General features: G+C 39.3%; 1 pseudogene; it reads left to right on the forward strand.

The window, feature by feature from the left end:
- Nucleotides 1–1773: 1773 nt before the first annotated feature.
- LOC132490485 (dysbindin-like) overlaps nt 1774–24267 on the forward strand; it is a 128761-nt pseudogene continuing 106267 nt past the window's right edge.

A 24267-nucleotide genomic window follows, 5' to 3' on the forward strand; every position in this document is an offset into this window, starting at 1 on the left:
CAGGCAACGGCGGCGGCAGCGCGCTTCTCTTTCTTCCTAGTGGAACTCTGGGATTCTGGTTTTCCCGAAAATTCAGCCCCTCACTCCCACCCCTCCCGCATTTGGCTCCCTGCATGGGGGGCGGGGTTCATCTGTGGCCGCCTCATGGGGAAATGGTGACAGTTGGCACCCCGACAACTTGGAGCTTTGCTGGCTGCCAGGCCGCATGGCTGGCCCCACCTGTACACCTGGAGCCAGTTGGCCCAGGGGCCCCTGTTCCTGCTCAGCAGCAGCAGTTTGGCTGGGCTCAGCTGCTCCAGCTGCTACTGCTTCTTGAAGCGCTCCAGTTCTTCATGACCTTTGGACGAGCGGGTTCAACTGCACCACCATGAGCATGATGGAGAGCTGTCTGAGAAGAAGGGACAGCAGTGAGGTGCGTCCATTAGGCTGTGGCTTCCTCACCACTGGTTGGGGTCTGTGTCCTGGGACCCCTGGGCACTCCGAATCACGGCTGTCCCAGCACAGAAGAAGTGGCAATGGCTTCAGCTGTCCTGCTGCAACCCCGTGAACCCCATGCCCCAAGCCTAGAGCACCTCACCAAAGGATAACCCAGGCCAGATGAGGCAGGCACAGGGGAGCACCTACCACCTACCCACCCTTGTTCTGTGGCAGCCCCTCCAATTGTCGTGACACAGATGCACCCCAAGGAGTAGATGCTGCCGGCCCTTGGGTGGTTAGGAGAGGGTTTGGGACCATGGGGAACCCAGAAAGGCCAGGGGTAGGGTGCCATCTCTCTCTGCTGCTTGGCACCCATCTACGTCCCAATCCAAGGTAAGCTTCCTCCTGCAAAAGGTCACTTTTTTTTTTTTTTTTTTTTTGCGGTACGTGTGCCTCTCACTGTTGTGGCCTCTCCCGTTGCAGAGCACAGGGTCCAGACACGCAGGCTCAGTGGCCATGGCTCACGGGCCCAGCCGCTCTGCAGCATGTGGGATCTTCCCAGACCGGGACATGAACCCGTGTCCCCTGCATCGGCAGGCGGACTCTCAACCACTGCGCCACCAGGGAAGCCCCAGAAGGTCACTTTTATAAGCTCTTCCCATGGTAACTACAGGGCTGGATCCTACCCCACCTCCAGAAGGGCCTGGGGGTCAGGGATAGCACCCATATACCCCCTTCCCCAGTGAGGCTGGCCACGTGTTCAGAAGCTCCTGCCAGCTAGTCCCCATGCATCCTGGGAACCATCAACCCACTACTGATACTGTTGCACTAAGTTTTTCTTTGACCACAACCTGTTGGTTTGCTTCTTAAAATCTACAACCATCACTTCTCATGTCTCATCCTGAGCATAAGCAGTACCCTGAGGACATGGCATGATCTTCCCATTGGGATATGGTACAGGAAAGCATGGTCTGGCTGGGAACCTAAGGACCTACAGGATCTTCCTAGTTAGACCTGAAAGCTCTTCTGCGAATCTGCCCTGGGGGCAATACAGCTGTCCCCTAGTCTGTGCTGCCTGGCCTTGCCCTACCAGTGTCAGCATCACTGTCCTTTCCTCTGAGACCAGTGCTGCAGAAACAAGTCCTGACCATACCCCATTCCTGGGAGTTGAGTAGCTTGCTGGGACCCCAGTTAAATCTGTCTCCAACATTCCCCACATGCACTTTCCCCCACATGCTCAACTGTAAATATTATTCCCTTTCCAGAAACAAATTCCAAGGAAGCAAGACCCAACTACTTACCAGGGATCCATCTTGGGTCAGAGTGCAAACCTCAACTCCTCCAGGGAGGCACGCCATGGTCAGCCTGGCCAGGAACTTGACGAGGCCCAGAGATGCTGGCCTAGCTGGGAAGGAGCTGAGTAAGTACAAAGTTTGTGATTCAGCACCTAAAGCATGCAGCTGCTTAGGCCACTGTCACTAGGAGGCAGAGGCAGGGCTCTGCACTTTCCTCTTGTAGCACTGTCCAGTTGCCACACTGATCCACACATATCTGCTGCACTAAGCCCTGCTTAGTATCAGGTCCAGGGACTCCTGCCTCCAACTCTCCAACACTTTCCTCAGCCTCACCCTTCTGCCACCCAGCTCAGTGACCCCTCTGTAAACCTGGCAAGTCACTCAATCTCTCAAAACCTCTAAGCCCCAGTTTCTTCTTCTGTAAAATGGATAAATATAAGAAACTCACTGAGGTCAACCCCTGGCTGTGATCACTTTGGTCTCAATCACCACTGCTTACTTCAGGAGCTATAGAATGTTGAGGAGATGCCACTAAAACACACACAGCACAGGGCTCAACATATGACACGTAGTGTGAGGTCTTTAGCTTGACTTGTTAAAACACATTGTCACCATAACCCCTAAGAAATGTACACACGCACAAAGAAAAATGGAGAGAGAAGGAAATCAAACATGAAAGCAGTGATGGAGAAAATGAGGGACAAAAAGGTATAAGACATACAGAAAACAAAGAGCAAAATGGCAGAAGTACTTCCTTATCAGTAATTACTTTAAAAGTAGATGGATTAATCTTGCCAGTCAAAAAGCAGAGATTGACAGAATGGATAAAAGACATGATCCAACTACACACTGTCTATAAAAGACCCACTTTGGACTCATACAAGTTGAAGGTGAAAGGATGGAAGAAATAGCCCATGAAAAATAGTAATCTAAAGAGAGCTGGGGTGGCTATACTAATATCAGACAAAATACACTGTAAATAAAAAGTTATAGGAGGGACCTTCGAGATGGCAGAGGAGTAAGATGTGGAGATCACCTTCCTCCCCACAAACACCTCAAAAATGCATCTACGTGTGGGACAATTCCTACAGAACACCTACTGAATGCTGGCAGAAGACCTCAGACCTCCCAAAAGGCAAGAAACTGCCCACGTACCTGGGTAGGGCAAAAGAAAAAAGAAAAAACAGAGACAAAAGAATAGGGATGGGACCTGCACCTCTGGGAGGGAGCTGTGAAGGAGGAAAAGTTTCCAGACACTAGGAAGCCCCTTCACTGGTGGAGACGGGGGGGTGGGCGTGGAGGAAGCTTCAGAGCCATGGAGGAGAGCACACCAACAGGGCTGCAGAGGGGAAAGCGGAGAGATTCCCACACAGAGGATCAGCGCCAACCAGCACTCACCAGCCCAAAAGGCTTGTCTGCTCACCCGCTAGCCAGAACAGGTTGGGGTTGGGAGCTGAGGTTCCGGCTTCGGAGGTCAGATCCCAGGGAGAGGACTGGGGTCATGAACACAGACTGAAGGGGGTTAGTGTGCCACAGCTAGCTGGGAGGGAGTCCGGGAAAAAGTCTGGAGCTGCCGAAGAGGCAAGAGACCATTGTTTTGGGGTACGCGAGGAGAGTGGATTCAGAGAACCGCCTAAATGAGCTCCAGAGATGGGCATGAGCCATGGCTATCAGCGTGGACATCAGAGACGGGCATGAAATGCTAAGGCTGCTGCTGCAGCCACCAAGAAGCCTGTGTGCAAGCACAGGTCACAATTCACACATTCCCTCCCTGGGATCCTGTGAAGCCCACCAGTGCCAGGTTCCTGTGATCCAGGGACAACTTCCCCAGGAGAACACACAGCGTGCCTCAGACTGTTGCAACGTCACATTGGCCTCTGCCACCGCAGGCTCGCCCTGCATTCCGTACCCCTCCCTCTGCCTCCCCCACACCCTGGCCTGAGTGAGCCAGAGCCCCTAATCAGCCACTCCTTTAACTCCATCCTGTCTGGGCGAAGAACAGATGCCCTCAGGTGACCTACATGCAGAGTCAGGGCCAAAACCAAAGCTGAACCCCAGGAGCTGTATGAACAAAGAAGAGACAGGGAAATTTCTCCTAGCAGCCTCAGGAGCAGCAGATTAAATCTTCACAACCAATTTGATGGACCCTGCATCTGTGGAATACCTGAATAGACAATGAACCATCCTAAAACTGAGGCAGTGGACAAACAACCTGACCTTACACATAAACCAATTAGAGAAAGAAAAACAAAACCCACAAAGTTAGCAGAACGAAAGAAATCACAAAAATCAGATCAGAAATAAATGAAAAAGAAATGAAGGAAACAGTAGTAAAGATCAATAAAACTAAAAGCTGGTTCTTTGAGAAGATAAACAAAATTGATAAACCATTACCCAGACTCATCAAGAATAAAAGGGAGAAGACTCAAATCAACAGAATTAGAAATGAAAAAGGAGAAGTAACAACTGACACTGAAGAAATACAAAGCATCATGAGAGATTACTACAAGCAACTATATGCCAATAAAATGGACAGCCTGGAAGAAATGGATAAATTCTTAGAAAAGCAGAGCCTTCCGAGAATGACCCAGGAAGAAATAGAATATATAAACAGACCAATCACAAGCACTGAAATTGAAACTGTGATTAAAAATCTTCCAACGAACAAAAGCCCAGGACCAGATGGCTTCACAGGTGAATTCTATCAAACATTTGGAGAAGAGCTAACACCTATCTTTCTCAAACTCTTACAAAGTATAGAAGAGGGAGGAACACTCCCGAACCCATTCTATGAGGCCACCATCACCCTGATACCAAAACCAGAAAAAGATGTTGCAAAAAAAAAGAAAATTACAGGCCAACATCACTGATGAACGTAGATTCAAAAATCCTTAACAAAATACTAATAAACAGAATCCAGCGGCATATTAAAATGATCATACACCATGATCAAGTGGGGTTTATCCCAGGAATGCAAGGATTCTTCAATATATGCAAATCAATCAATGTGATATACCATATTAACAAATTGAAGGATAAAAACCATATGATCATCTCAGTAGGTGCAGAAAAAGCTTTCAACAAAATTCAACAGCCATTTATGATAAAAACCCTCCAGATAGTAGGCATAGAGGAAACTTACCTCAACATAATAAAGGCCATATATGACAAGCCCACAGCCAACATCATTCTCAATGGTGAAAAACTGAAACCATTTCCTCTAAGATCAGGAACAAGACAAGGCTGCCCACTCTCACCACTACTATTCAAAATAGTTTTGAAAGTTTTAGCCACAGCAATCAGAGAAGAAAAAGGAAAAAGGAATCCAAATGGAAAAGAAGTGAAACTGTCACTGTTTGCAAATGACATGATACTATACATAGAAAATCCTAAAGATGCTACCAGAAAACTACTAAACCTAATCAATGAATTTGGTAAAGTAGCAAGATATAAAATTAATGCACGGAAATCTCTTGCATTCCTATACACTAATGATGAAAAACCTGAAAGAGAAATGATGGAAACACTCCCATTTACCATTGCAACCACAAGAATAAAATACCCAGGAATAAACCTACCTAAGGAGACAAAAGACCTGTATGCAGAAAACTATAAGACACTGATGAAAGAAATTAAAGATGATACAAACAGATGGAGAGATATACCATGTTCTTGGATTGGAAGAATTAACATTGTTATAATTACTACACTTTCCAAAGCAATCTACAGTTTCAATGCAATCCGTATCAAAGTACTAATGGCATTTTTCACAGAACTAGAGCAAAAAATTTCACAATTTGTATGGAAACACAAAAGACCCTGAAGAGCCAAAGCAATCTTGAGAAAGAAAAACGGAGCTGGAGGAATCAAGATCCCTGACTTCAGACTATACTACAAATCTATGGTAATAAAGACAGTATGGTACGGGCACAAAAACAGAACTATAGATCAATGTAACAGGAAAGCCCAGAGATAAACCCACACACATATGGTCACCTTAGCTTTGATAAAGGAGGCAAGAATATACATGGAGAAAAGACAGTCTCTTCAATAAGTGGTGCTGGGAAAACTGGACAGCTACATGTAAAAGAATGAAATGAGAACACTCTCTAACACCATACACAAAAATAAACTCAAAATGGATTAAAGACCTAAATGTAAGGACAGACACTGTAAAACTCTTAGAGAAAAACATAGGCAGAACACTCTATGACATAAATCACAGCAAGATCCTTTGTGACCCACCTCCTAGAGAAATGGAAATAAAAACAAAAATAAACAAATGGGACCTAATGAAACTTAAAGCTTTTGCACAGCAAAGGAAACCATAAACAAGACCAAAAGTCAACCCTCAGAATGGGAGAAAATATTTGCAAATGAAGCAGCTGACAAAGGATTACTCTCCAAAATACACAAGCAGCTTATGAAGCTCAATATCAAAAAAACAAACAACCCAATCCAAAAATGGGCAGAAGACCTCAACAGACATTTCTCTGAAGAAGATATACCAATTGCCAACAAACACATGAAAGGATGCTCAACATCACTAATCATTAGAGAAATGCAAATCAAAACTACAATGAGGTATCACCTCACACCAGTTAGAATGGGCATCATCAGAAAATCTACAAACAACAAATGCTGGAGAGGGCATGGAGAAAAGGGAAGCCTATTGCACTGTTGGCAGGAATGTAAATTAATACAGCCACTATGGAGAACAGTATGGAGGTTCCTTGAAAAACTAAAAATAGAACTACCAAATGACCCAGCAATCCCACTACTGGGCACATACCCTGAGAAAACCATAATTCAAAAAGAGTCATGTATCACAATGTTCATTGCAGCTCTATTTATAATAGCCGGGACATGGAAGCAACCTAAGTTTCCATTGACAGATGAATGGATAAAGAAGATTTTGCACCTATGTTGAATGTAATGTTACTCAGCCATAAAAAGAAATGAAACTGAGTTATTTATAGTGAGGTGGATGGACATAGATCTGTCATACAGAGTGAAGTAAGTCAGAAAGAGAAAAACAAATACCGTATGCTTACACATATATATGGAATCTAAAAAAAAAAAAAGTTCTGAAGAACCTAGGGGCAGGACAATAATGAAGACCCAGATGTAGAGAATGGACTTGAGAACACAGGGAGGGGAAGGGTAAATTGGGACAATGTGAGAGAATGTTATTGATATATATACACTACCAAATGTAAAATAGATAGCTAGTGGGAAGCAGCCTCATAGCACAGGGAGATCAGCTGGGTGCTTTGTGACCACCTAGAGGGGTAGGAGGGAGATGCAAGAGGGAGGGGATATGGGAATATATGTATACATACAGCTGACTCACTTTGTTATACAGCAGAAACTAACACACCATTGTAAGGCAATTATATGCCAATAAAGATGTTAAAAAAAAGAAAAGGAAAGTGATAAAAGGTAATGAAGAGCAATATGTATTGAAGAGTCCATTCATCAAGAAGATATAACAGTTATAAACATATATGCAACAAACAATAGAACCTCAAAACATACGAAGCAAATATTTGTAGAATTGGAAGGAGATATAGAGAACAGTTCTATAATGAGTTGGAAGCTTCAATACTACACTTTCAGTAATGGATAGAACATCTAGACAAAAGTTCAGTAAGCAAGTAGAAGACTTGAACAACACTGTAATCTAACTAGCTCAAAAGACAAAAGAACACTATCATTTATATATTATTTATTTATTGAAGTATGGTTGATTTACAATATAGTGTTAGTTTCAGGTATAAGGCAAAATGATTAGTTACACATATATTTTTTTCATATTCTTTTCCATTATAGGTTATCACAAGATATTGAATATAGTTCCCTGTGCTATAGAATAAGACCTTGTTTATCTATTTTTTATATAGTATTTGTATCTGCTAATCCCAAGCTCCTTATTTACCTCCCCCTTCCCCTTTGGTAACCATAGGTTTGATTTCTATGTCTGTGAGTCTATTTCTGTTTTGTAACTAAGTTCATTTGTGTTATTTTTTAGATTCCACATATAAGTGTTATTTTATAATATTTGTCTTTGACTTACTTCATTCACTATGGTAATCTCTGGGTCCATCCTTCTTGCTGCAAGTGGCAATATTTCATTCCTTTTTTATGTCTGAGTAATATTCCATTGTGTATATATCTATATTTATATAGATATATATTTATCACATCTTCTTGATCCATTAATCTGTCAGTGAACACTTAGGTGGCTTCCATGTCTTGGCTATTTTAAATAGTGCTACTGTGAACATTGGGGTGCATGTATCTTTTAGAATTAGAGTTTTCATCTATTCTGGATTTATGCCCAAGGAGTAGGATTGCTGGATCATATGGTAACTCTATTTTTAGTTTTTTAAGGAACCTCCATACTGTTCTCCACAGTGGCTGCACCAAGTTACATTCCCACCAACAGTGTAGGAGGGTTCCCTTTTCTCCACATCCTCTCCAGCATTTATTATCTGTCGAATTTTGATGATAGCTATTCTAACCAGTGTGAGGTGATGCCTCATTGTGGTTTTGATTTGCATTTCTCTGGAATTTTACTCCTGGGTATTTACCCAAGGAAATGAAAACTATATCCACACACACTAAGACTTACATGCAAATGTTCATAGCAGCTCTTTCATTCTCATTTCCTCTCTCTCTCTTTTTCTTCACACCCCACCAAGTCTGCCTCATCCCGGCCACCAGAACTTTTTGAAGCTCCTCAGTCCATATCTCACCTAGTTAAATTACCTTAAGCATAAAATTCTGTAGTTCTTCTAGGTACTGTGTTATGGGAAGGGGGTTCCTGTCTGCGCAAGCTTGGTGAGGGAATTAACCATCTGTAGGCAGCCATCCTCATTTTAGCCTTGTATCTTCCCTAAATCCATCACAAGTTTTAATTTTAAAGAAACTTCATGCTTCTGACACCTGGTCTTGTGTGTGTGTGTGTGTGTGTGTGTGTGTGTGTGTGTGTGTGTGTTGCAGTGGGGGGAAAGGGGGAATCCTGCATTACAAATCTGCATTTTGCACTTTGTAAGTCAGTAAAAATTAATGTATTTTCTTTCCATCCTCCAAAATGTGTCTCTTGTCCTCATTGTAGGTGTGAGTTTATACACTATTAATTCTTTATTATTGTCATAGTGAGTTTTCAGGAAGGAACATAATGAATGAATTTAATCTTCCATTTTTACTTTGTAGTATTTCATTAATATTCTACTTTTTCTTCAAATATATAAGCATTTAAGGCCATACATTTATGTCTAAGTACTGCATTGGTTACATCCAAGTTTAAACATGTAGTGTTTTCCTATTTTTCTCTCATAAATACTTACTTTGCTATGATTTCTTTGATCCATGAGGTATTTAGAAGTGTATAGATGCTACATTTCACAAAATATGGAGATTTGGGGGTACATTTTAGTTACTGATTTCTAATTTTTAATTTGACAGATTACTATGCTATCCAATCTTTGTTATTTATGACTTCCATTTTGTAACTGTTGTGTGTGCATTTGTAAAAAAAAAAAACTGAGTATTGTCTAATTATTGAATGTAGAAATCTATGTATATCCACCTGCTCATGTGTTTCTCGAATTACCTATATCCTTAAATTATATACTTCATTGAATATTTTCTAAAACAAATCTGTTAGATTTTCTACTATGACTGACTGTCTAATTCTTTTTTCAGTGTTTCATATTTTGCTTTACATGTGTAGAGAATGTATTGTGAAGTGAATTCAGGTACAATATTTTTGCATGTTATTTGTATTATTTATTTTACCAATATGTAAGGGCTCTATTTATTACTAATAATTATTTTGGTATAGAGATTATTTTGTCTTTTATGTCTTTTGCTTTTGTTTCTTTATTTTCACATTTCTTTACTAGAGCCTTTCCTGAACCTTCATATTAAGCATTTTCTGTAGTTGTATTGCTCATAAACAAAATACCTGGATTTTGTCCATCCAGTTTGAAGAACTGTAGAATATAACTATTGATTTTACACGTGTATACATATTTTGCATTTTAGTTTTAATTTTTTGTTAATTTTATTTTTCTATTTATTTTTGTTTTCCCTTTTCCCTGACCTTTACTTAATTGATTACTCGCTCTTTTCACCCATCGTTTTTCTATTTAACATCTATATATTGTATTTTTATTCACACACATATATATATATGTATCTTTGGCATATATATATCTTTGGTATATATATATATATATCTTTATATATATATACATACACACACACACACTCACACACACACACACACATAACAGAATAAAAACAGACGTTTGGTAAAACAGCTAAGTCTCTGAGTGGTTACTGTAACTTGTCAACAGATTTGCTCCCTAAGGATTCTGATTCATTGACAAGTTACAGTAACCACTCAGAGACTTAGACTTCTTGTACCAAAGATACAGCCCTGAATAACCAAAGTGAATGAAATGTTCTCCAGAGTCAAATTCCTATATAAGGAAGGAAACCTTTTTAAATGATTTTGATCTGTTTTAAGCAGCTGCTTACTATTACATTGGAAAACTTCTTTTCCTCTTTTCAGGGCACACAGAATTTAGGACACAACACAATTGGTATCCTAACAGTTAAAAAAAAAAGAGTTTTAGTTTCAAGAGGTGGATTAAATCCTGTCTTAATTAATTCAACATATATTTATTGAGCATCTTGAACTATGTGCTTTTTATAACTCCAGATTCAATGACTAGAAAAATGCACAAGAAAATCTCTGCTTTTGAGGAGTTGACAGGATCTTGGAGATACAGGCTAGTAATTTGACAGTTACAGGGCAGTATGATAAGTGGAATATGAATTCATCCAACTCAATTTGAGTGGTTAAGTTAGACGTTTAATACCTTCAAAGGGCTTGGCCATGTGCATAACATCTAGAGCAGTCCACTTCCAGGGGGCCAGTTCAGCATATGGGCTGCAGGAGAAAAAACCTCTGTTACTTTTCTCAAATTCCTGTTCTATATAAAAAGAAGTCAATATTAAGGGATGTAAGTGGTCATGGCGACATAAAAGGTCTATGTTCCCCTGGACTGTTGCAGGAACATAGTTTGACGCCCAGGGAACTTCTTCCATCACAGTATATAACTACTGAAGTTAATAAAGAAAGTGATGTTCTGCAACATTTTTTAAATGTAAAATGAGCAAATATTTTAAAAGAATTATACCAAGAAAGACAAGTTTAAGCATTATTTTTCTAAGTGACAGCTACATTTAATGCTTGCCCTCTGTGATCCTATGGCTTCTTGTGCACCTCTCTAACTTAGGTATTGAAATGATCTCACTACACATGTCTTTCCCATTAGACTATCAACTTGATGAGGAACAGAACTATTCTTTTTCACCCTATGATCTTTTTTTTTTTTTTTTTTTTTTTTTTGTGGTACGCGGGCCTCTCACCGCTGTGGCCTCCCCCGTTGCGGAGCACAGGCTCCGGAAGCGCAGGCTCAGCGGCCATGGCTCATGGGCCCAGCCACTCCGCGGCATGTGGGACCTTCCCAGACCGGGGCACGAACCCGTTTCCCCTGCATCGGCAGGCGGACTCTCAACCACTGCGCCACCAGGGAAGCCCATCACCCTATGATCTTTAGCACAGTTATCAGTACATAGGAAGATCATAAAATGTAGAACTGTAGCAGTCACCAAATATTTTGAACTGAATCAGATTGCTGAACTTAGAGGAAAAAAGGGCTAAACATGAAAATAAACACACCCCAGTTCATGTTTGAGACAAAATTATACAGACAAAAATATACAACACATAGAGTATGACTACATTTTTCAAATTAAGCAGATTATTATCTAATCTTTACTTTCTATCATACATAAAGACTTGTTCAGTGATTACATGGAAATATATTTTAATTATTTCAAAGACTCTGAAGGAAGAAGAAATGGATGCACTGAATTTACTTTCTTTAAAATTAAAGAAATTTCAGTGGCCAAAGTTAATTCTTAAAGACTCAAATGCTACAGCTTCTAATATTATGTTTCGGACACTTTTAAGGTTGTTCATTACAACATAACTATAAAATGTACTTTTCTATTTTAATTGTAATATTCCAAATCATAAGTTGTAATAGAGTTGTTTTGATTTTACACATGTTAGATTTTTAGAGCCATAGTAATATTTGGAATGAGAATATTTGCATTCAAGTCTTAGATCTGGCACTTAGGCCCAGACTAATGGCAAGTCAGTTTATCATTTAATTTCCCATTCTACAAAATTCGGGCAAAATATGTGATATGTGAAAGTGCCTTACAACTAAGCATCATTGACTGAAATGAAGTATATTAAGATGTTATCCATGCTGTTCAAATTACTCAAAATTTGTTGTTATGCTGAAAGGATGAGGTATATTTTCTTCAAAATGTATTTTATGCAGGATATAGTGCCACCTAATTCTAAGAGTAGAACTACAGTCATGTCTAGCTGTTGAAATCAAATATCTGGTAAAACCAGAAGTCACCACCAGCCACAAAACCAAATAAATAAATATAAATATTGGTAGATTGAATTTCATTTATAAAAGGGAGAGAGCATGGGAGAACAGCAAAAATAAAATAGTACAATTATTAAATAAAAGTATAAAACTTGCATGCATAATTGGATTTACCTCAAGGCATTTTTTAAAACTTCATTTTGTTATGTTTTCTTTGTTGTAAACTCCACCACATAACTTTAGCACCCTCTTCTGCATCCAATTTTTCCCAAGAGTGGCCTCTCTTATTCACACATATGTCCCAAGAGAGAAAACAAGTAATTATCCTGTAACTATAGAAAGAACAGCAGTTCTGAATTTTCTTATGAATAATAGAAAAATTGAAAATGTATTGAGTTTACAAAAACATCAAACAAGCAAAAGACTCCAGCAACCAAGTGATATTTATCACCAAGTAATATTCTTAATGTAAAAAATAGAACAAAGTGTTTAAATTTTGAGGAAAGGCATTTGCTACCCAGAATTAAATCAGTTTTATAACTTGCAAGCTGCTTTAATCTGTCACAGGAGGGAAGAATGATGATTATATATTATAGGTAGTTAAAGGTGTGGTTTCTAAAAACAATTATTTGAGTTAGGAGGAACCTGCAAACGTAAAATAGTCTCATGACCCATCCCATCCATTATGTTAAAATAATAGTCCTAGACAGTTATATGGCATAATAATAAATAGTCTTTTAAGTTAACAAATTTAAAAGTGTATTTTTCATCATCAAGGTCACTAACCAGCATTTAGTGGAAGCTTGACTCTAATGGGTATTGACCCTGTAACGAATGACATTTAGATACAGAATGCTTTGCCACAAGACAGACATTGTAGTCAGTCATGTTGTGTGGAGTGATTTTTGTCTCACACGGGTTTTGACTTTCAGTGATTATATATCTGATGGATATATACCTGAGGCACAGTGGAATAGAGAATTGCACATGTTCAACATAAATATATCCAAAAATGATAGGAACTAGGATTTTATAAAACTGTCTAGAAATCTACAAAATATTAAGGTAAAAATAATTAAACCACTGGAGAGCCAAACCACACATCTGGGCACTAACATCATTCACTGGATACCTTGTTCCTGGACTCTGCAAGCATGATCACCACCAACTGTATGACAAGATACCCTCTTCATGAACAGCAGTGTCAGGACACAAATATTCAGGCCCCTTTTGTCACATCTGACTCTGACATTACCCTGAACCCTGAAGAATGTTCCATTGTAAAGAAACTCTTAATCTCTGTTTTAGTTGGTCTATGATCCATAGTGATGTCCTCAACCAAGGTAGTTTTAGTTGCTCATGCCATAACCACATGCCCCGTTCAGTTATCCGTTGAATTCTGAAGGCTAAAATAAACATTGCCAACATCTATTGAGTACTGGGTGCCAAAGACTGTGCTCAGATTTTTAATTTGTATTAGCTGATTCAACAAAAAAATGAATATATGAACTATATATCATTGTTATCCCCATTTTACAGATGAGAGAATGATACATAAAATTTAAGATTCTTCATAAAGAAAGTAAAGAGTAGAAGCTATAATTCATAATTCAAATCCAAGCAGTTGAATACTTGATCCAGCAATGCTAAGGCTTCATAGGCTTTCAATTAATCCCACAGTAACATGAAATGACAATGTCCCAAAATTTTATCCTCAGTGTACTGAATCCCCAGGCCCATTATGCAAGTTCTAAGTTGAAAGTTTTAGTAAAATAACAGATCTAATTATCAAACTGAGGCTCTCTCACAGAAATAAAGATACACTGAAATGTCCTCAAGGACAGCTTCTTAAACAACGTCTACAAATGTATCCTTTAGTTCTATTTATTTTTTAATTATTTATTTGTTATTTTTGCCGTAACAAACAGGTCTCCATTTATTAATAAAAATACAAATGTTTCCCACTTCTTTTTCACAATTTGACAGATAAACTTATCTGAATTTATGAATCAAGGACAAGATCACTCTAATGTTTTTTCAAGTCCAATGGGAGAGCAGAGAACGGGCAAAGCTTACGCCTACCCCTCTCTCTCCATAATACATGGTCTCCTTTGTTTCTCGCATCTGTGCTGCTGTACTAGCCTGGTGTGTAGGGGATAGAATGTTTTGCCACTAAGAAAGGAGAAGGGTCAGGAATGGCTACCAGTGCAATCTATTATAGAAAATCAGTCTTAGATCTGATAGAGAGGAAGTTCCTCACAAAGCAGTGTCATTGTTGAGATCAAGACTCAGTAACCATATCTAGAGAAGAAGCAGCCTGAATGAAACAGCAGGAACATGTGTAGAGGACTGTTAGACATCCTGAATTCTATCTGAGTCATAAAAATATTTTGGAAGAATTAAGGCAACAGCTTAACGAGGGACTTGCTAATTCAGATCCAGTTTGTTAAAACAGTCAAACCATAGAACAGAACAGTGTTATTTTGTTTGGTTTTGTTTAAAGTTTCTTGTTTTGAGCAAAATATGCAAAACAGCTTTGTTTTCAGCATTTTTATAAACACCATCTACCTTTGTTTTTATATTTCCTATGCTACTTTTACAGGTGTGTGAGAATTCTGTCTTATTTGTTCTTCAGTACCTTGCCAATCCTTTCATTATTTGTTTGTATAACTTAATCATGTGAATTTTCAGGAGAGCCACACAGATTGATACATTGTCTCTCAATCCACCTATCCATCCATTAATTAATATAATTAGTAAAATTAGACACTTATGTTTCAGACACCTTGATAGGTAAGCAGAGGTAGTGAATAAAAGAGATTCCATCTTTATGCTTTGGAAGTTTACAGTTGAGGTCATCTGATGTTAAACAAATAATCAAACAATAAATAACTCTATGCCAATAAAATGGACAACCTGGAAGAAATGGACAAATTCTTAGAAATGCACAACCTGCCAAGACTGACTCAGGAAGAAATAGAAAATATGAATAGACCAATCACAAGCACTGAAATTGAAACTGTGATTAAAAATCTTCCATCAAACAAAAGCCCAGGACCAGATGGCTTCACAGGCGAATTCTATCAAACATTTAGAGAAGAGCTAACACCCATCCTTCTCAAACTCTTCCAAACAATTTCAGAGGAAGGAACACTCCCAAACTCATTCTACGAGGCCACCATCACCTTGATACCAAAACCAGGCAAGGATGTCACAAAGAAAGAAAACTACAGGCCAATATCACTGATGAACATAGATGCAAAAATCCTCAACAAAATACTAGCAAACAGAATCCAACAGCACATTAAAAGGATCATACGGAGACTTCCGGGTAAGATGGCGGAAGAGTAAGACGCGGAGATCACCTTCCTCCCCACAGATACACCAGAAATACAGCTACACGTGCAACAACTCCTACAGAACACCTACTGAACGCTCGCAGAAGACCCCAGACCTCCCAAAAGGCAAGAAACTCCCCACATACCTGGGTAGGGCAAAGCAGAGAGATTCCCGCACAGAGGAGCGGTGCCGAGCGGCACTCACCAGCCCGAGAGGCTTGTCTGCTCCCCCGCCAGGGCGAGCGGCGCTGGAGCTGAGGCTCGGGCTTCGGTCAGAGTGCAGGGAGAGGACTGGGACTGGCGGCGAGAACTCAGCCTGAAGGGGGCTAATGTGCCACAGCTAGCCGGGAGGGAGTCCGGGAAAACTCTGGAGCCGCCGAAGAGGCAGGAGACTTTTTCTTCCCTCTTGGTTTCCTGGTGCGCGAGTAGAGGGGATTAAGAGCGCCGCGTAAAGGAGCTCCAGAGACGGGCGCGAGTCGCGGCTGAAAGCGCGGAGCCCAGAGACGGGCGTGGGACGCTGGGGCTGCTGCTGCCGCCGCCAAGAAGCCTGTGTGCGAGCGCAGGACACTGTCCACACCGCCCTTCCGGGAGCCTGTGCAGCCTGCCACTGCCGGGGTCCCGGGATCCAGGGGCGGCTTCCCTGGGAGAACGCACGGCGCGCCTCGGGCTGGTGCAACGTCACGCCGACCTCTGCCGCTGCAGGCTCGCCCCGCACTCCGTGCCCCTCCCTCCCGCCCGGCCTGAGTGAGCCAGAGTCCCCGAAGAGGCTGCTCCTTTAACCCTGTCCTGTCTGAGCAAAGAACAGACGCCCTCCGGCGACCTACACGCAGAGGCGGGGCCAAATCCAAAGCTGAGACCCAGGAGCTGTGAGAACAAAGAAGAGAAAGGGAAACCTCTCCCAGCAGCCTCAGAAGCAGCGGATTAAAGCTCCACAATCAACTTCATGTACCCTGCATCTGTGGAATACATGAATAGACAACAAATCATCCCAAATTGAGGAGCCAGGAGTCAGTGCTGTGCCTCTGAGGTGGGAGAGCCAACTTCAGGACACTGGTCCACAAGAGACCTCCCAGCTCCACATAATATCAAACGGCGAAAATCTTCCAGAGATCTCCATCTCAACACCAGCACCCAGCTTCACTCAACGACCAGCAAGCTACAGTGCTGGACACCCTATGCCAAACAACTAGCAAGACAGGAACACAACACCACCCATTAGCAGAGAGGCTGCCTCAAATCATAAAAAGTCCGCAAACACCCCAAAACACACCACCAGACGTGGACCTGCCCACCAGAAAGACAAGATCCAGCCTCATCCACCAGAACACAGGCAGTAGTCCCCTCCACCAAGAAGCCTACACAACCCACTAAACCAACATTAGCCACTGGGGACAGACACCAAAAACAACGGGAACTACGAACCTGCAGCCTGCAAAGAGGAGACCCCAAACACAGTAACACAAACAAAATGAGAAGACAGAAAAACACACAGCAGGAGAAGGAGCAAGATAAAAACCCACCAGACCTAACAAATGAAGAGGTAATAGGCAGTCTATCTGAAAAAGAATTCAGAATAATGATGGTAAAGATGATCCAAAATCTTGGAAATAGAATAGACAAAATGCAAGAAACAGTTAACAAGGACCTAGAAGAACTAAAGACGAATCAAGCATCGATTAAAAACACAATAAATGAAATAAAAAATACTCTAGATGGGATCAATAGCAGAATAACTGAGGCAGAAGAACGGATAAGTGAGGTGGAAGATAAAATAGTGGAAATAACTGCTGCAGAGCAAAATAAAGAAAAAAGAATGAAAAGAACAGAGGACAGTCTCAGAGACCTCTGAGACAACATTAAACGCACCAACATTCGAATTATAGGGGTTCCAGAAGAAGAAGAGAAAAAGAAAGGGACTGAGAAAATATTTGAAGAGATTATAGTTGAAAACTTCCCTAATATGGGAAAGGAAATAGTTAATCAAGTCCAGGAGGCACAGAGAGTCCCATACAGAATAAATCCAAGGAGAAATACACCAAGACACATATTAATCAAACGGAAATAAAGACAAAAATAAACACATGGGACCTAATGAAACTTAAAAGCTTTTGCACAGCAAAGGAAACCATAAACAAGACCAAAAGACAACCCTCAGAATGGGAGAAAATATTTGCAAATGAAGCAACTGACAAAGGATTAATCTCCAAAATTTATAAGCAGCTCATGCAGCTCAATAGCAAAAAAACAAACAACCCAATCCAAAAATGGGCAGAAGACCTAAATAGACATTTTTCCACAGAAGATATACAGACAGCCAACAAACACATGAAAGGATGCTCAACATCTTTACTCATTAGAGAAATGCAAATCAAAACTACAATGAGATATCATCTCACACCAGTCAGAATGGCCATCATCAAAAAATCTAGAAACAATAAATGCTGGAGAGGGTGTGGAAAAAAGGGAACACTCTTGCACTGCTGGTGGGAATGTGAATTGGTACAGCCACTATGGAGAACAGTATGGAGGTTCCTTAAAAAACTACAAATAGAACTACCATATGACCCAGCAATCCCACTACTGGGCATATACCCTGAGAAAACCATAATTCAAAAAGAGACATGTACCAAAATGTTCATAGCAGCCCTATTTACAATAGCCCGGAGATGGAAACAACCTAAGTGTCCATCATCGGATGAATGGATAAAGAAGATGTGGCACATATATACAATGGAATATTACTCAGCCATAAAAAGAAATGAAATTGAGCTATTTGTAATGAGGTGGATGGACCTAGAGTCTGTCATACAGAGTGAAGTAAGTCAGAAAGAGAAAGACAAATACTGTATGCTGACACATATATATGGAATTTAAGAAAAAAATGTCATGAAGAACATAGGGGTAAGACAGGAATAAAGACACAGACCTACTAGAGCATGGACTTGAGGATATGGGGAGGGGGAAGGGTAAGCTGTGACAAAGTGAAAGAGCGGCATGGACATATATACACTACCAAATGTAAGGTAGATAGCTAGTGGGAAGCAGCCGCATAGCACAGGGAGATCAGCTCGGTTCTTTGTGACCGCCTGGAGGGGTGGGATAGGGAGGGTGGGAGGGAGACGCAAAAGGGAGGGGATATGGGAACATATGTATATGTATAACTGATTAAATTTGTAAAATAAAAAAATAAAAAAAGTGGAGGAAAAAAAAAAAAAAAAAGGATCATACACCATGTTCAAGTGGGGTTTATCCCAGGAATGCAAGGATTCTTCAATATACGCAAATCAATCAATGTGATACACCATATTAACAAGTTGAAGGAGAAAAACCATATGATCATCTCAATAGATGCAGAGAAAGCTTTCGACAAAATTCAACACCCATTTATGATAAAAACCCTGCAGAAAGTAGGCATAGAGGGAACTTTCCTCAACATAATAAAGGCCATATATGACAAACCCACAGCCAACATTGTCCTCAATGGTGAAAAACTGAAACCATTTCCACTAAGATCAGGAACAAGACAAGGTTGCCCACTCTCACCACTCTTATTCAACCTAGTTTTGGAAGTTTTAGCCACAGCAATCAGAGAAGAAAAGGAAATAAAAGGAATCCAAATCGGAAAAGAAGAAGTAAAGCTGTCATTGTTTGCAGATGACATGATACTGTACATAGAGAATCCTAAAGATGCTACCGAAAAACTACTAGAGCTAATCAATGAATTTGGTAAAGTAGCAGGTTACAAAATTAATGTACAGAAATCTCTGGCATTCCTGTACACTAATGATGAAAAATCTGAAAATGAAATCAAGAAAACACTCCCATTGCAACAAAAAGAATAAAATATCTAGGAATAAACCTACCTAAGGAGACAAAAGACCTGTATGCAGAAAATTATAAGACACTGATGAAAGAAATTAAAGATGATACAAACAGATGGAGAGATATACCATGCTCCTGGATTGGAAGAATCAATATTGTGAAAATGACTCTACTACCCAAAGCAATCTACAGATTCAATGCAATCCCTATCAAACTACCACTGGCATTTTTCACAGAACTAGAACAAAAAATTTCAAAATTTGTTTGGAAAAACAAAAGACCCCGAATAGCCAAAGCAATCTTGAGAACGAAAAAAGGAGCTGGAGGAATCAGGCTCCCTGACTTCAGACTATACTACAAAGCTACAGTAATTAAGACAGTGTGGTACTGGCATAAAAACAGAAAGATAGATCAGTGGATCAGGATAGAAAGCCCAGAGATAAACCCACGCACATATGGCCAACTTATCTTTGATAAAGGAGGCAGGAATGTACAGTGGAGAAAGGACAGCCTCTTCAATAAGTGGTGCTGGGAAAACTGGACAGGGACATGTAAAAGTATGAGATTAGATCATTCCCTAACACCATACACAAAAATAAGCTCAAAATGGATTAAAGACTTAAATGTAAGGCCAGAAACTATCAAACTCTTAGAGGAAAACATAGGTAGAACACTCTATGACATAAATCACAGCAAGATCCTTTTGGACCCACCTCCTAGAGAAATGGAAATAAAAACAAAGATAAACACATGGGACCTAATGAAACTTCAAAGCTTTTGCACAGCAAAGGAAACCATAAACAAGACCAAAAGACAACCCTCAGAATGGGAGAAAATATTTGCAAATGAAGCAACTGACAAAGGATTAATCTCCAAAATTTATAAACAGCTCATGCAGCTCAATAGCAAAAAAACAAACAACCCAATCCAAAAATGGGCAGAAGACTTAAATAGGCATTTCTCCAAAGAAGATATACAGACTGCCAACAAACACATGAAAGAATGCTCAACATCATTAATCATTAGAGAAATGCAAATCAAAACTACAATGAGATATCATCTCACACCAGTCAGAATGGCCATCATCAAGAAATCTAGAAACAATAAATGCTGGAGAGGGTGTGGAGAAAAGGGAACACTCTTGCACTGCTGGTGGGAATGTGAATTGGTACAGCCACTATGGAGAACAGTATGGAGGTTCCTTAAAAAACTAAAAATAGAACTACCATATGATCCAGCAATCCCACTACTAGGCATATACCCTGAGAAAACCATAATTCAAAAAGAGACATGTACCAAAATGTTCATTGCAGCTCTATTCACAATAGCCCGGAGCTGGAAACAACTTAAGTGTCCATCATCGGATGAATGGATAAAGAAGATGTGGCACATATATACAATGGAATATTACTCAGCCATAAAAAGAAACGAAACTGAGCTATTTGTAATGAGGTGGATAGACCTAGAGTCTGTCATACAGAGTGAAGTAAGTCAGAAAGAGAAAGACAAATACCGTATGCTAACACATATATATGGAATATAAGAAAAAAAAATGTCATGAAGAACCTAGGGGTAAAACGGGAATAAAGACACAGACCTACTTGAGAATGGACTTGAGGATATGGGGAGGGGGAAGGGTAAGCTGTGACAAAGCGAAAGAGAGGCATGGACATATATACACTACCAAACGTAGGCTAGATAGACAGTGGGAAGCAGCCGCAGAGCACAGCGAGATCAGCTCGGTGCTTTGTGACTGCCTGGAGGGGAGGGATAGGGAGGGTGGGAGGGAGGGAGATGCATGAGGGAGGGGATGTGGGAACAGATGTATATGTATGACTGATTCACTTTGTTATAAAGCAGAAACTAATAAAAAAAATGGAAAAAAAGAAAAAAAAAACAATAAATAATTACAATTGTGGTGGAAGAATTATGATGGGAAAATCCACTGAATATGAATGTTTATTAAAGGGTTTCTAAGGAAAATCTGTTAAGGAAAATATTTGAAAAATTATAAGAAAGCATAAGTTTTGAAGGAGAAAAAAGTATTTCAGGGGAAACATAAAGACCCTAGAGTAAGAACAGGCATGGTATGCTCAATAAACTGAGATACAAATGTGAATAAAGAGTTCATTATTCTCACTAGCCATGTAAAGACTATCTCCACCTAAACCTGCCAGAAATAAGCATACAGCCAACAGGAGAGTAATAGCTCCCTTATCTAAGATGCTTCTGAAAAGAGTCAATATCTCCACTAAGAGTTATGGTCGTGAACATTAGAGAGACAGAGAGGAAGACAGAGAGACAGAGAGAGAGAGAGAGCTCAACCCTCGAAGAGCTCTTTACTGTTCATTGAGGAGTCGCCAGTTTAAACAGTTATCATTTATGCCTAAGTCCCTAAGACTTGATTTCTCTGCTAGTTTCCCAGACTTCCCTACATATACCCCTATACTAGAAACAAAAGGAGGTGGGGAAAGAGGAAAACTGGAACCTAGAATTGAAAACCAGATCTATCACATCAGAGGTTAAAATGCAGGTCTATCACATCAAATTTCTACTTATTCAATTCCTAAGACTGTATCTTGCCTCTGGTGATTTTACATTCTTTGAACAGAATTTTCATCAGTGCACATTAAAAACAATTTCTGACTAGCTTCTCATAATGCTGCATTTCACCAAACTTTCCTCCTTGATTTGTTAACCCATTTTCTATCATACCTGCAAACTCATGTTATTCTCTGAATCTGATTTTAATTATCATATAATACTTTTATTCTTCTCTTTCCTTTATTCCTCTCTTCATTCCTGTCTCCTTTCCTCCTCATGATTTCTTCTCTCCTTCACTCCTTTTTAACCATAAACATTTATTACATTAAAAATATGTCAAGTCTTTATGGTATTGAATGTGGACCACCAATTGCCTTTTCAAACTCTGAAGCAGGTACTCTTCTTACTTAAATATTTCCTTCTCCTTAGCCTCCAAAGGCTAATTTCCCCTTTGATGAGAGTCACCAGCATAGGGGGTCTGGGGTCTGTGCTTATATAGTCACAATTTATTTTAGGTATGGCCATATCAATATGAGTATTTTATTATTCCTGTTTTCCATGTTTGTTTTACTTGTCAGAATAGGGCCAAGAAAATCTGTACTCCTTAAAATTTTTCTATCTGTCAGAGAATCAAATTCTTAGAAAATCTGTAATTAATTAACAGATATAAACTAGCAGAAGCCCTGAATTTCAAAACTTTTTACGTATATAAAATATTACTATACTAATTACATAATCTATATCCAGTATTGGATAGATGGTCTGACATCTATTTGCACTATAATATAATTTATTTCTCTTCCTCTTGCCCGCTATCTCTCCCCCCTCATTCTCTCTTTCTCTCTCTTACTGACTTCCAAATGTTCTTTATGTTGCCTCTACTCTTAGATCCGTCTCTCTTGCTTCAATTACAACGTTACTTGGCCTCTTCATCTACCTCTTCTTTTATTTCAAATTATGCCTCTTCTTGGCTCTATTTCAATAGTTAGGTTTTTGATAATTTTCAAATCATTGATTTCATGGTTTATAACCTATGGTTAAAAATCTCATTTTTCAGTGTATAAGCTAAGTATTAGTTCGTTTTCCTAGTTTTAGGTTCTCTGAACTAGTGTTAAGCTTTTCCATTGTCACTCTTTTGTATAAACTCTAGCAAATATTTGAATATCATAAATTCTCTCATAGTTGTATGTGAAAATTCTTTCTCATTCATGTGTAGTTTTAGTTAAAAATATAATTCTATTATTCTTACTAGTCTTAAATGAATATATATTAATAGTTATTATTTATATGATGGAAATTTTATATATAGATAATAAATTAATATTTGTTAGTTTTTTTGAAATGACTAATCACTTCTCTCTTAAAGGGGAAAAATATGTGTCTATAGTAAATAATACTGAGTAAAAGCAGTGACTTGCATTAAAGAAGTGGAAAGAATTTGTAATAAGGAGATAAGACTATGAATAAAGTAATATAATAACAAAATAAAGAGATAAAGTAATACATGGGTATATTAATTTCCTACTGTAGCTAAAACAAATTGCCACACATTTCCATAGGGAAACACAAATTTATTTCCTTTAGTTCTGGAGGTCAGAAGTCCAAAATCAGTCTTACTAGACTAAAGTCAAGGTGTCACTAGAGCTGGTTCTTTCTTGAGGCTCTAGGACATTCCTTTTTCTTTGCTTTTTCAAGATTCTAGAGGCTACCAATTTCACTAGCTAGTGGCCACATTACTCTAACCTCTGCTTCCATCACATTTACATTTCTTCGCTTTGACCTTCTTATAGGGATCCTGTAATTTTACTGGGCCCGTCTAAATAAATCAGAATAATCTCCTTGTCTCAAGATGCTTAATTAAATCAGATGTGCAAAGTATCTTTTAGTATGTAATGAAAAATATTTATAGGTTCCAGGGATTAGGACACAGGAACACTTGTGGAGCCATTATTCCACAATAATATATGGGAAATATTTTTAAAAATTAAAAGCAAAATTCAAATGTTAAGTTTTATTATTTTCATGTCAAGTGACCAAAGAATCACAAGTAAGATACAGACCCGAAAGAGTAATTTCCATAGTTTTCTTTAACTTGATATTATGTTCACTTCTATTTGACCTTCACAGAAACTCTAGTAATATGTGTGGCAAATACCATGATTTCCACTCTCTAGAAGAGGAAATAGATACAGTGTATTCTCATCACTTGCTTAAGTAGCATGTATAATTAAAGACAAATTTAGGGCTAAAATCCAAATTCCTAAATCTTAGTCAAGTGTATTTCCTATCATTGTCCAATATTTTTTCTTAAAAGAAAAAAAAATCAACCACTGTAAGGATAGAAAGAATGTCTAAAGAGTC

Source organism: Mesoplodon densirostris, chromosome 5 (assembly GCF_025265405.1).
Source record: "Mesoplodon densirostris isolate mMesDen1 chromosome 5, mMesDen1 primary haplotype, whole genome shotgun sequence".
Classification (NCBI taxonomy): domain Eukaryota; kingdom Metazoa; phylum Chordata; class Mammalia; order Artiodactyla; family Ziphiidae; genus Mesoplodon; species Mesoplodon densirostris.